The 13,230-nt window shown below is 38.3% G+C and overlaps 1 protein-coding gene across 4 annotated transcripts in view; it reads left to right on the top strand.

Annotated features, from left to right (window-relative positions):
• The window catches only part of osbp2b (oxysterol binding protein 2b), a 71,994-nt gene that overhangs the window by 18,866 nt on the left and 39,898 nt on the right, over positions 1–13,230 (top strand). The window contains exon 1 of one of the 4 annotated variants that reach the window (XM_065250424.2): positions 3,280–3,425. The exons of the other annotated variants lie outside the window; for them this stretch is intronic. The gene's annotated coding sequence lies outside the window, so the exon portion shown is untranslated. Of the gene's footprint in view, positions 1–3,279; positions 3,426–13,230 lie in introns of those variants that run through there. 4 annotated transcript variants of the gene reach the window in all.

The raw sequence follows: 13,230 nt of genomic DNA on the forward strand, positions 1-13,230 counted from the left end.
TCTCATTCGTTCTTTCTCGTTCTCTTTTTCATTCTTCTCTCTCCCTCTCTCTCTCTTTTCCTCCACATCCCATTAGACACAGCTCCCTATCTTTGTTTGCACACAATCTGAGTCACTCCGACATCAGGTTGATCCCTGTGCTGTTTTGGCTGCTCGTCTGGATGTAGTAATGATTGAGCATCATCATGTTGTGTTTCATTGAGATTTGCCAGGGTCATGGCTTTGATTCACAGAGAACACATACTTATACTGTAAATTTATTACACTGTTACTTATTTTAGATTAAGAATCTGTCAAATAAGTGTTTATAGAAAACACTCTCTGTTAATCCCACCATTTTAAAGTGTCACTTCAGCACAAACCAGCAGGTGGCAGGCCATCCTTAATAGGTATAAAGTCCACAATACCAACAGTATATCCAGATATATAGTTAATGGTTCTTCGTACGTCAAGCATTACTATTAATACTACTTATATCACTAATACGTAACTCAAGTTATCCCGGTTTGACATGTAACTGAATCTACTATAAGTGACATCATCAAATTGTACTGCTTTGAGGCAAGTGCCCTGTTATTATGTTTCAAATACCTTGTTATTGTAACACATAAAATTAGACTAAAATTAAAGGGGGTGGACCCAAGCCATGCATAAAGACAATACTTTTGGCATGGGGATGTGAATATCGAAACATGCATAAAATCACATCATATCAAAATCACTGTAACTACTGCATATCATTGACCCAAAACTCCCTTGCATTGTAATGCCTTGTTGGATAAAAGCGTTTGTCAGATGCATACATTTACTTTGAAACAGATCTAAAATGAAACTGTCCATTTTCACTTCTATATCTCAGTTGTTTCCTTCTGTTTTCATTATGAGCTTTTTGTTACATTCGCGTTTAGAAAGTTCCTTTTCACATTATTGAAGGTTTCCCTACCCAGACACGTGTTTCAGCTTCCTCTTTGGCATTTTGAGAGAGTGTAGCTAAATGATCAGTTCTGGCATGCACACTCATTACCCAGCATTCCTCACTAACACAAATCACAAGGCGAGAATGAGGAGCCTTACGTTTTGGTCATCACTTCACACCCACGGCATGGTGCCTGACGTGCACTTTTTCATTTAGCCTTTCATCTTGCACTTGCTCTCTTTCTAAAAATATATATATCCAGTCCTCTGTCCATGGTGCTGAAGTATGTTTGAGTGTAGTGTCATAAATTAAAGGTACTATATGCAGTTTTAATGGAATGCATAACTATTGCCTGGCAGGTATTACTAAAATCTGTAAAATATTATGATTTAAAAAAGTCAAATAAACATGATTCTGTTATCAGTAAATCAAAAGTGTTTGTGGCACTGTCTGCCAGTCAATCTGATTTTTTCATGTTCTTATGGCAGCCCATCTAAAAATAGCAAACAGTGTTATAGAAGGTTTGATTGGACGCATTATCACGATTATGCGCCTAGCTAGCCTGAAGTAGAGGTCTACACGGAAGACCCGAGGACCCGTATAGGTTTGGGTCTATATTTTAAATGATCAGCCATGGCCGTGTCGGGTCTCAATCTATTACATGGATGCAGATGAGATTGACAGTGATCTGGTAGCCGAAAAAAAAACTCTACGTCTGTTGTATGGCGGTATTTTGGATTTAGGATTACTGACACTGAGCAGTTGCTACATCACGTGGCAATACGAAAACATTTCTAGTTTTACAAATACACATTTTAGCAGTATCACTAAACTGTGTGTGGATTTTCCTTAAAACCCATCAAGTTGACTCATGATACCATTTATTATAATCGCAATCGCACATCGCAATATTAGCACCAATAACCGCAATGGGAAAAATTACCCAAATCGTGCAGCCCTACACGCCAGCGTTTAAAAAAAAAAATTGCTAGCCAGGGTTAGCACCAGCATTTTTATGATTTTCACAAAAGTTTAATGCCTTCCAGAAAATGTTCTTCTTTAAATATATAAACAAACAATATATCAAATGAAAGAACAGTCCCTTAGTCATCCTACCTTCATTAGTTCTCTTTTTATCACCTCTCAAATATGGGTAGGTTTCTTGAAAAAAAAAAACTATTTTGAGCAAAAAGTTTAGATAATTCTATTATTGTGAAGGACTTTTGATAGAGATCCATTCAGAGCAATCTTTAAAACATACACAGTTCTTTCACGTGAGGCACTACTTCCAGGTTGTACAGTATAAGTTGCAGAAGTATTATCCTGGTGGATAATAGCGTTATTGCGGAAATCCGGAAATTCTCATCATTGGCAGGAAAGCGTTTTATCTTGTCAATGGCGATGAAAGAGTTAAGCATTTCAATCGTCAAGAGAGGAATTACATGGATGGAACTTTCTCTGCATTGAGGATTGTGCATCACAGTCAGGTACAAGGAGGGAGAAGGCTACTTGTTCATTGACTTATTAAAAACATTTAGCTTAAGAATATTTGCCAGTCGGACACATGTCTTTGTCTTCCGGGTTGGTTCCGGGTCCAGCTTTCAAAATAACAGACGGGTCCGTTCAGTGTAGCAGATTTACAGGTCTCTTCGGGTTCGGGTATTTTTGGACCCGTGTAGACCTCCTCTAGTCTGAAATTAACTTCAGGTCTGTGTTTGTTTATCGGTCTGGCTACTGGCTAAACTGACCTCTGATATACAAATACCTTGTAGAAAATATAATGTTTCCTAAAGATGAGAGGAGACGGTGAGCATGGATCACCACTGTGCTAAGAGAGGTTAGGCAAGAATGAACATAACATTGTTTTGATTGTCATTTTGCTTATGTCAAGGATCCTGTGTAATGTCCGTGTTATTCCAAATTCACCATTCAGGTTATTCAATCCGTACAGTCCTGCTGCTATACCTTCATCTCTCTTTAAAATGGTTTCCAAGCACTCTGTGTGCATATCTTTGGAGTTTTGGAGAGAGGGGTGTGTCTAATTCGCAGTCGAAGTCTGGCAGAGATTCTAAAACTAGCAACGCTTACAGCACCTTTAATAGGTGATGGCTTTTAGACTGGCGTCTCTGGTATTCCTCTCTATCGCTCTCTTTCTCTTATTTTAGTACCTGTCTGTGCTTTTCCTCTGGGAAACACTCCTTCCCTCCCTCTCTTAATCCCTCTTTCCCTGTCGCGCTTCCCTTTGTCTCTCTCTATCTCTCTTAGTAAAGCTCATTCATTTTCTCTAAGTATAAACCAGAGCAGAGAACTGACAGAAGTGACCTCTTCTTTTATGAGGATGAGCTCATAGACGAGCTCTCTCTCTCTCTCTCTCTCTCTCTCTCTCTCTCTCTCTCTCTCTCTCTCTCTCTCTCTCTCTCTCTTTCACTTGCTCTGGCTGAATGCTTTACTGAGGAGTGAATCTCTTCCCAGTGGAGAAGAGGAGGAGAAGGTGGACTCTCTTTTGTATGTAAGTAATATCATACCATTTGTCCAGAGGGTCAAGATTGGCTTTAATGTCTGCTCTAATGTTTGGATTGATGTCTTGTGGTTGGATTTTGTGTTGCGTGTATTCTGTTGTTAGAGGATTTATAAAAATACAGCTTGTATTAGACGTATAAAGTATAAAGTGTGTAGCTCCAAATGCAATTGTAGTTTTGTTTTTAATATCAAGTGTATCAGATTATGAAATATATAAGTTGTGTAAGTTTCTACGGTGGATCTGTGACCTTGTGCATGTTGTTTGTATATGGTTGTGTGTGTTATTTGTGGGGCGTGTGTTAGATGTCTCATTGCTGTGACATGTCACAGTGTATGTTTTATATTCTCACACATACGCTCCAGCCTGACCTGATTTACTACCCCTTTCTCTATCTCTTCTTCACACCTCCATCCATTTCTTCGCCTCATATCTTTTGCTCTTCCCTTTCTACCTTTGTTCATCGAGTATGGTGTGATTTGCATGTGGTTTGTGTGCGTGTGGTGGAGAGCGAGAGTAAATGTATGCAGGTCTTAATTTAAATTTTGTTTGTGTAGTTGGTTTAATCTGCAGCATAAATGGTTTGATTTATATTGTGGGTGCAACCAGGGGTCCTCCTCATGATTTTTTTTAATAAACATACAAAATAATATCTCAGTTAAAACACAAAAAGGTTCTTACAAGGTCAGGCGTAGATGTAGAGTTAAATAAAAATGTGCTCAGTATTAAAACAATAGAAATCAGTGGAAAGTCAACATCATGATAGAAAAACAAACATGTTTTTGTGTGTGTGTTTCAGCCCATAGGGAGACTTACAGTACAGTTGGGAGACTTGTATGCGTGGTTACACACCCTGGTTTCTACAACAGTCATGTTTGATTATCAAACTAGCAGGAAAGGAAGCAAAAGAGGAGAGTTGGAGGTCAATGAAAGCATTCTGAAACCAGCTTTGCTGATGTTTACAATGTATGAATCTACTGGACATCTGCCCCACATTCCTCTCTCTCTCTTCTTTCTTCTCAGGGCATGTCTTTTATCCTCATTTATACGTTCCGATTATTTCCATCTTATTGGACTTTTCACCTGTTAGTGTAGCGAGTCTTTTAAATGTTTTCACTTCCTGCCTGCTACAGACAGATCTTATAAGATCACGATAGATCACACTGTGCGACATGGATCTAATAAACCTGTATGTAGCCTGTACGATAATGACACCTGTTCTTTTCGTAGGCTAAGACGCAAGTTAGTAAACGTCATCAGGATGCACTAACAAACGCAGCAAGGCTTGTATCTACATAAACATATATGCCTTGCCTGTATAAACAATAAGCAGGATGACTATTGCAAAGTTAAGTTCAGCAGTGTCCTCACATAGAGTTAAACATATTTAACTTTTAGCTACACATCGCGTTGATCAATACGTCATTTTATGCTGCAGGATCATGCTAAATTTCACTGCCAGAAAGTAAATATTTGATCGCAAGACCATTGCAATCTATCTTTTATTCATGATGCACAGTATCTTGCAAGTTAAGCCCGGAGTATAGTCTGTTTTTATACGTGTATGCGCACGGTGGAACACTCAGCCTTGCAAAAATATAGTTTATTTGGCTTGTACCTGTATACAGACATTCAACGCATGCGCATTGTGACCAAGCTTGCTGCACAAGCCCTGAAAAGTGAAGCCAAAACGTCTCGATCGCCCCCCAGTGACTGGTCCCAGTATAGGTCATAAACCCCACCTCCCTCATGTTATTCAATGGGACTTGAGACAAACTAAACAATTTAATTACACTTCAATTATCTTTTTTCCGAAGCTGATTTCTGTCATTTACTGTAGTTGTCATCACGCTGATGTAAATTCAAATGTTTGTTTTTAAAATAAGTTTGTTTTTAGTTAGTTATTTAAATCTATAAAAACAGTGGTGTCACGTCATGATTGACAGCTGGTATATGCGCATTCTGCGAGAGAGAGGGCGGGGCCTTGATTTCGCGGCTTGACTTCCTGCTCACTACTGTGCAAGACTGGTCCCGAAATCGCTACTGCGCAGACTCGAGACCCAAGATATCAGCGCCGTATCAGGACACTGGCGGCTTCACTTTTCACCAATGGAAGAGAGCGAACGGGCGTTGTCCATCTTTTTTTACAGTCTATGATTGCGACAAAATGCAATGCATCTTCTGGACTACATACTACAATCTCTTGTACGCGCATGCGCAACCTACACATACAAAGTTAGTGCGGAAACAAAAATCCAGCGGTGTGCGTACATGTACTATTCCAACCTGATCACACAAAAATCTGTGTTATAGTCACAAAAATTTTTAGCACTTTGTCCGTGACCATGTCACGGAGTTCAGCTTTTTCCGTGAAGGGACCACGGATGTCTTTTCCGTGTCACTCCCACGGATTTCTCGTGTCATTTTATGTATTGTTTTCTCATTGTTTTTTCCTATTTTCGTACCATTATTGCTTGGTGTTAGGGTTAGAATCACTTTCTGTTACATTTTCAGACATCCTTATCCAAACCTCAACTCTAACCCCAAATGATTTTAAAAAATAGGAAAAAACAATGAGTAAACAATACATAACATGAGACGAGAAATCCGTGGGAGTGACACGGAAAAGACATCCGTGGTCCCTTCACGGAAAAAGCTGAATTCTGTGCCATGGTCACGGATAAAGTGATAAAATTTTCCGTGACTAAAACATGGATTTCCATGAGAAACTATACAATTTAAGTGAATTTCTGCTTAAAACAAGCAAAATGATCTGCCAATGGGGTGAGAAAATGTTGCTTAAATTAAGTGTTTAAGAAAAAAGAAAACTTATTTTTTAGATTTTTTTGATTTTTTTTACCCCATTGGCAGATATTTTTTCTTGTTTTAATTTTAAATTTACTTAAATTGTATAGTTTTTGTCTATAAACTAAACTTATTTCTTTAGGTCATTTTGCTCATCAAGAAAAAATAATTTTTAGATATTTCTACTGAAAAAGAGACAAAAATACTAAGTAAGAAAGTCATGTTTTGCAGTGTATTCTGATGACGACTAATGTACAATTCAACATTTTGATTTGATGTTGTAATTACGAATTACTAGTCCGACTCTGAACTGTGATTTATAAATGGTGTATGGCTACCCCAAAATGTGTCTGAATGTCTTCCCATATGTCACCTGATGTCTTCTTTGGATCTCATATATTTCTTCATCGCTGGTTTGTGATTTACTTTAATTCCAGTGATGTTTATTTTCGCATCACTTACTCGCTCCTCAGTTATTGCATGTTGGGTTTAATTGGGCATGTGGTCTCGCCACATGGTTGAGAAGTCAGCATAGCCATCCTCTTAAGGTCTCTGAACCCTTCACATCTTAAGGGGCGATCACACTACACTTTTCGTTTCATTGACTTTCGTTCATGTAAATGCATCAGACCGGAAACGCAAGCTTGTGGGAAGATATTTTGCATTTCGCTGCATATCAAAGTTCAAGTCTGGTGAATTTGTATCATGTGGAGATATGTGACCAGTAAAAAATCTGTCACGGCGTGACCTTTCTCTCTCTACTGAAAAGCAAAGATGAACAAAGTGCTCCCCGCCCATATTCACAGTAACGTCCATAAAATATTTGCAAGTCTATTGTGACCACCCACTCGTTTCAAACTATGAAGATGAACTAGAAAACAGTCCAGAACAGTATTCGATTTTCACTAAAGCATCCATAAATACCCCCAAATCTTTGCAGTTCTTTCTCACCTTTTCTCTCACTTACACACAAACATAAATACTCACATAAGCCAGGACGACTAACACCAACTAGCGCTCTAGTATACAAGCCATTTCTCTTCTAAACGCTCACTGGTGTGAAACATAGCAGGTTTGGAAAGAGAAAGTGAGAGACCAAGAGGGAGATAAGGCAGAGTCGAATGTGTGTTTGTGTGTGTGAGAAAGACAAGCAGGCAGATGGACAGATCAGAGCGTCTTTACCCTCCCAGCCCTCGGGAACATATTCAATGTCCACGATCTCAGCAAAACAACACTCAATCACGACCGCTGGCCTCGTGTAAACCAGCCAACAATCTGTTTTGCTCATAAACAAGTGTAAACAGCAAAATCTCACCTTTTTCAGCCAACACAAAGACTGGTTTCTTAATTGATCAATGAAGATTGTGAAAGAGAGAGATCAAGAGGAACGAGAGCATGTGGCGTATTAATCGTTTATAGAAGGAAAGAGCTGTGAGATAAAACTGTGTCTCTGCGGTGGGTCACCTTGAACCGTATGGATGTCCATTTGTGATCACAGCAGTGCACAAAAAAAATATAATAGCCACAAAATCTCTATGTTGATTTAATGGAGAGATGTGTGTGCTTGTGACATTGGCATGTTTCTTTTTAGCTGAGGCAGATATAAATAATCAGCCTGATCCGGGCTACAGTAATTGGATTGCTGTCTCGTGGCTGCTATTGATGAACCATCATCTGCATTTGATTAACCGTCTCTGGACCCACTTAACATGCACATCAATGCATAAACATGTTTTATATTTACTAAATGTAATGATATTCTAGCTCTAGCACATAAAAGACGTCCAAGTGTTTTTGTTTTTTCATACATGTAGGCTCATTTAGTAGGATGCTGTATGGACCAGTTGGGTCAATGGCGCTCTGTTCAAAGTATCCAGGAGCAGCCAACTGGATCACAGCCAGGCTCTTCAGGGGATAAGGGCAGGAGGAACTGCCTGGTTGACATGCAGAATGAGACGACAGAAGATTTAAGTCGTTGTCATTATCTTTAGGGACCCTCTGGTCAAACGAGTCTGCCATAGCACCCTAATGCAGTTTCAATAGCTGAAATACTTTATAATAGGTACTCAATAGTTTGATGAACATTTATATGTAAACACGACCATACTGTATGTATACTTCTTTAGATAAAAGTACATAGTCAAGGAGTGTGTCTCTCATTTCATAATAAATCTTTGATGCTTTGTTTATACCTCATTTGATGTTATAAGTAATGCTTGTTGAAGAATATTGACTCCTGAGACATTTAAGATATCTCTTTTTGTGTTTGATTCACTGTTTGTGTTTATATTGACATACAGCAGTAATTGCATGGGGGCTTTTAAGGATTTGGTCTGAAATGTTGTGGCAGGTTGTAATTGAGGAATGATAGTGTGTATGTGTGTGTTATTCGTCTGTAAGCAGAGGCCGATGATTGTGTGCTGCAATCCTGCACCTGATTGGCTGTCTGACTTGCTGATGAAGCTCATGTCACAGACTCAATGCGAATAAATATACAAAAAACTAGCGTTCCGATTTGCATACTGTCTGTCTTACTGTAAATAGTATTCGAAATTAAAATAAATATGTTCCTAATAATAGTATGTTTAGAGAACGGTTAACTAGGGAAATTGCGACGCAGCATGTGACCCCATATTCTTATTTCTCTTCTTATTGTTCTTATGTTCTTATTCTGCACCTGATGTTTAAGAGTAGATGTTAAAAACACATTGGACTGTAGGACTTCTAGGCAAGGATGTACTGTATAGGTGGATCTTGTATATAGCAGTAATATAGTCTAGCATTATTTTGTTGCCCACATTTTTTTGTAATGCCACCAAAAATTATTACATAACATCATGCAATTATACCTCAGCAATAAAAAAACCCAAACTGAATATGGGAACCAGTGGCGCATCCTCGTTCCGAGGATGCGCTCATTCAAAATAAGTGTTCGGATTGTCACGTGTGTGGTTCCCTTTTACAAAATGTGTGTCCTGCATGTGGAGAGATCCTGTGTGCATCACGTGTTTTGTCAAAATAAATGCCTGCTGCACACGCGTCAAAACCGTTTATGATAAAAGAGACACTCACGTTCCCTAAATACACGCAAGACACTCCCTTAACACTAAACTCTGATTACGCATGAGATTATGCGAGTATCTGGCAAACGCGAGCATTTCTTTTCAAGTTCAAGTTCAAGGCAGCAGGCACTTGTTTTGGCATGACACGTGATGCACACGATCTCTAAAAGCGCAGAACACATATTTTGAAATGACGAACCACACACATGACAAGCTACATACATGTTGTGACGAACTTCCCATCGTGCGCTTCAAAAAAAGAAGTCACCAGCCGCCACTGATGGGAACAGTGATCAAAAGTACATTCTTATATACATACATTAACATTCATATAAACCAGGGGTGTCCAATCCTGTTCCTGGAGGGCCGGTGTCTCTCCAGAGTTTTATCCCAACCCTAATCAAACACACCTGATCCAGCTAATCAAGGTCTTACTAGGCAGACTAGATACTTTGAGGCAGGTGTGTTGAGGGAAGTTTTAGCTAAACTCTGCAGGACACCGGCCCTCCAGGACCAACTTTAGTCACCCTGAAATAAACCAACAAACTAATTTAAAGGTGTGAAGCATAGATTTTTTCCTATTTATTAGGGTTGTGAATTCCTATTTTATCTTCAATGATGAGCCCTATTACCACGCTCCTGCATGAGAAAGTATTATTAAAAACACTTTCAGGTCGCTTTGTGAGGTGATAATAAGTGTTAGACTAAAAAAGTGTAAGTTTTTTTGTGGAGCATCTTCCACAGTGAACATCTCTCCAGTTATTTAGCAATTGCACTGGCTTCCAGTTTAATATAGAGTTGAATTTAAGATTTTGCTACTTTCAAGGCACTCCATACTCTTGCACCTCAATATCTTACTCAAATTCTTCATGTTTACACTTCACGTGCTCTCAGAAACTCGTCTTCAATTTTTCTTGAGGTACCTTGGATTCGAATAACTACCATGGGCGCCAGATCTTTTAATTACACTGCCTCTCGACTATTGAACTCCCTTCCCCTGATATTTGAAATACCGATTGCCAGCCAACTTTTAAAACACGTCTAAAACGTATCTTTTTATTTAGGCTTTTTATAATATGTATTATTGTGTTTTTCTGTACGTGAACTGCACATGTGCATTGTTTGTTGTTGTGTGCTTTGTTAAAGGGGCAATAAGTAGGATTTACCCCCATCTAGTGGTGAAATTGTATTTTGCATTCAAACGAACAGTGCTCTCTAGCACCTCGCCTTTCCAAATGCGTGTTGCAACTACGGTAGCCGTTATACTCACTGATCTCCTTGTCCGTTGCAGCTGGTTCACGTGTTCTGAATGAAAACGCATTGTGGAAACACTTTGGTAGGCTAGTGCTTTTTGTCCCTCTCTGCTATTATAGTTTATCAATACTGCGGAATGATATGGATGCTTCCTTTGACTTACCCGTTCAATTTAAGTAAAGAGGAGAAATTCTAAGCTTACAAAGAAAAGTTAGATCACTGGCAGAGGTCATTTGACACCAACGAGGATATATTTATAAATAAAGACACATTGATTTTGATTAATAAAACATTTAAAATCCTACTTACAGTCCCTTTAAGTGTATTATTTTTACTTTTATTTTTTGTAAGGTGACCTTGGGTGTTTTGAAAGGCACCACTAAATTAAATGCATTATTATTATAAGTAGCACTTTGACATTTTTAAAAAAATGTAAAGTACATAATTTAATCAAATGCATTATTATTTATTCATTATTATAATTTTTTTTTGTTTTCTCTCTGTCAATGTAATACCAGGCAACCACATGTATGTGTACATTTTCAGGCTCCTCACGATGTTTTCTGCTCTCCATTTGTGGTGCTTTATAGGTCACATCCACTCACCGTTTCTTTTATCTATTATCAGTGTGCTACTCTTTGAGATTATATGTGCTGTCCTCCAGTGGATTTAGACCCTATTGCTGGGGTTTAAATACAGACTTCCTCTTTTAGCATGTTTCATATCTGTATTTCTTTAGGAGCTTGTTCAGATCACACTTTTCTACCAGTTTATGTCTTTCACGCTTCCTACAGTATATGACTTTGACTATTGCAGTAATATGTAAGGTTTGTTATCTGTGGTTATAAAGGACATGTTTAGCTCATTGAGAAGAGAGTTAATTGGTGGCCATTAAACACATTTTTCTTTTAATTTCTTTTATAATTTGTGTAGTTAAATGCATATGCAATATTTTTTGGCAAAATGTATACATTTTGAGGCACTATTGACTTCCATAGTAGGCGAAAATAATACAATGAAAGTGAATGGTGCCCCAGATTACTTTAAAATTCTGTATTTCTGAATTGTGTTATGTTTGCAAGCTGATGTAATTTTTACGTTGAAATATTTTACCTATCTCAGCTTAATGCAAAAATAACTACTTTGTGAATCAGCCTGAAACAGCTGGTTGGTGTTCAACTGCTAAGGAACGCTGACTGTGCTTTTTCCTAATTCAGCAAATCCCCTTATTTTGATGGAAACATTTGAATGTACAGTAGAGAGTGCAAAACTACTGCTGTCAGATCATGTTATAATGGTGAGAGGCCTGTCGCTGGTGAGCCATCTGCCCTTTTATTTTCTTCATCTGTTACATTCATTATTTCTGCCGCCAATTATCTGAGTAAATCACGGCCGCAGTTGCTCTTCTGTATAGAGGAACTCAGTGCTTGCTGGTCTAAAACTACAGTGTGGGCAAAAGGTGAACAAGTCACTGTGGTTTGGTTCAAGATTCAAAATTGTTATAAAAGTGCAAGCAAAACAATTTCACACATCATGGATACAATCTGTAATTAAGATGTGAACTAAAGACAAGATGTTAGCCATCTTATGTTGGAAGTGTGGGTCAGGATTGCCTGCATTGTCAGAAGAACCAAATTTTCCAGAGGGATAAAAACCCTGAAATCACCTAGATTGTAGAGATCAGCTTTAACCAGGAAAAACCTGACTTAATATATATATATATATATATATATATAAATATGAGTCAAGTTGGTAATTTCTATATTGCTCAGTGGCACAAAATGTAAATCCAGTCTGTTTGTTTGAGTGGCCTGACAAAGCTGTAAATGTTGGCTCAACCAATGGCATGAATTAGTGAGGAATAAATTCTCTTTGTCTGACTCGGGCATGTCACACAAATCCTAGTAGTGAAGCCAAAACATTTTGATCGCCCCCTGTTGGCTGGCTGCAGTATAGGTCATAAACCCCACCCTCCCCATGTAAACAAATGGGACGTGAGCCAAACCTAAAAATAAGATTACACTAAAAAGTGGGGTGCACGATTTTTGAGAAACGCTTTGGAAGAGGGAGTCGGGCCAAGTACCAAAACACACTTGTAGCCATTCAGCAGTTTAGGGGCGTGTCTGCTAACCAGCGTCGTTGCATGGGTTGTGTATGTGTGGGGCGGGTCTATCAAAAGAAGGTCCAGGTTGTATTGGGGTATGGGTGTGTTTGTTTAATTGATTTCAAATGTCAACATTGGCTTTTAGAGATCGTGCACCCCGCCTTTAAATAAATATTTTTCATAAATGGTTTCTGTTATTTTAGATATTTCTTATAATACTGATGTAGTAGTTATCATACTTTAAGTGTACTTTAGTGTTCGTTTTAGTAATAAGTTTAGTGTTGTTGTTAGTTAGTTATAAGGTGCAGTGTGTAATTTTTACAGGGATCTCTTGACAGAAATGCAAAATAATATACAAAACTATATTATCAGGAGTGTATTAAAACTTTTTTATGATTAACCGTTATGTTTTAATTAACTTAGAATGAGATGTTTTTATCTACATACACAGAGGGTCCCTTTACGTGCAAGTCGCCATTTTTTGCCGCTATGTTTCTACAGAAGCCTTTAACTTTTTTTACTAAGTTGTCTCCGACGATGACATGTTTTTCGGGTGACGGCTACTTTACCT

This window comes from Paramisgurnus dabryanus, chromosome 5 (assembly GCF_030506205.2).
Source record: "Paramisgurnus dabryanus chromosome 5, PD_genome_1.1, whole genome shotgun sequence".
Classification (NCBI taxonomy): Eukaryota; Metazoa; Chordata; class Actinopteri; order Cypriniformes; family Cobitidae; genus Paramisgurnus; species Paramisgurnus dabryanus.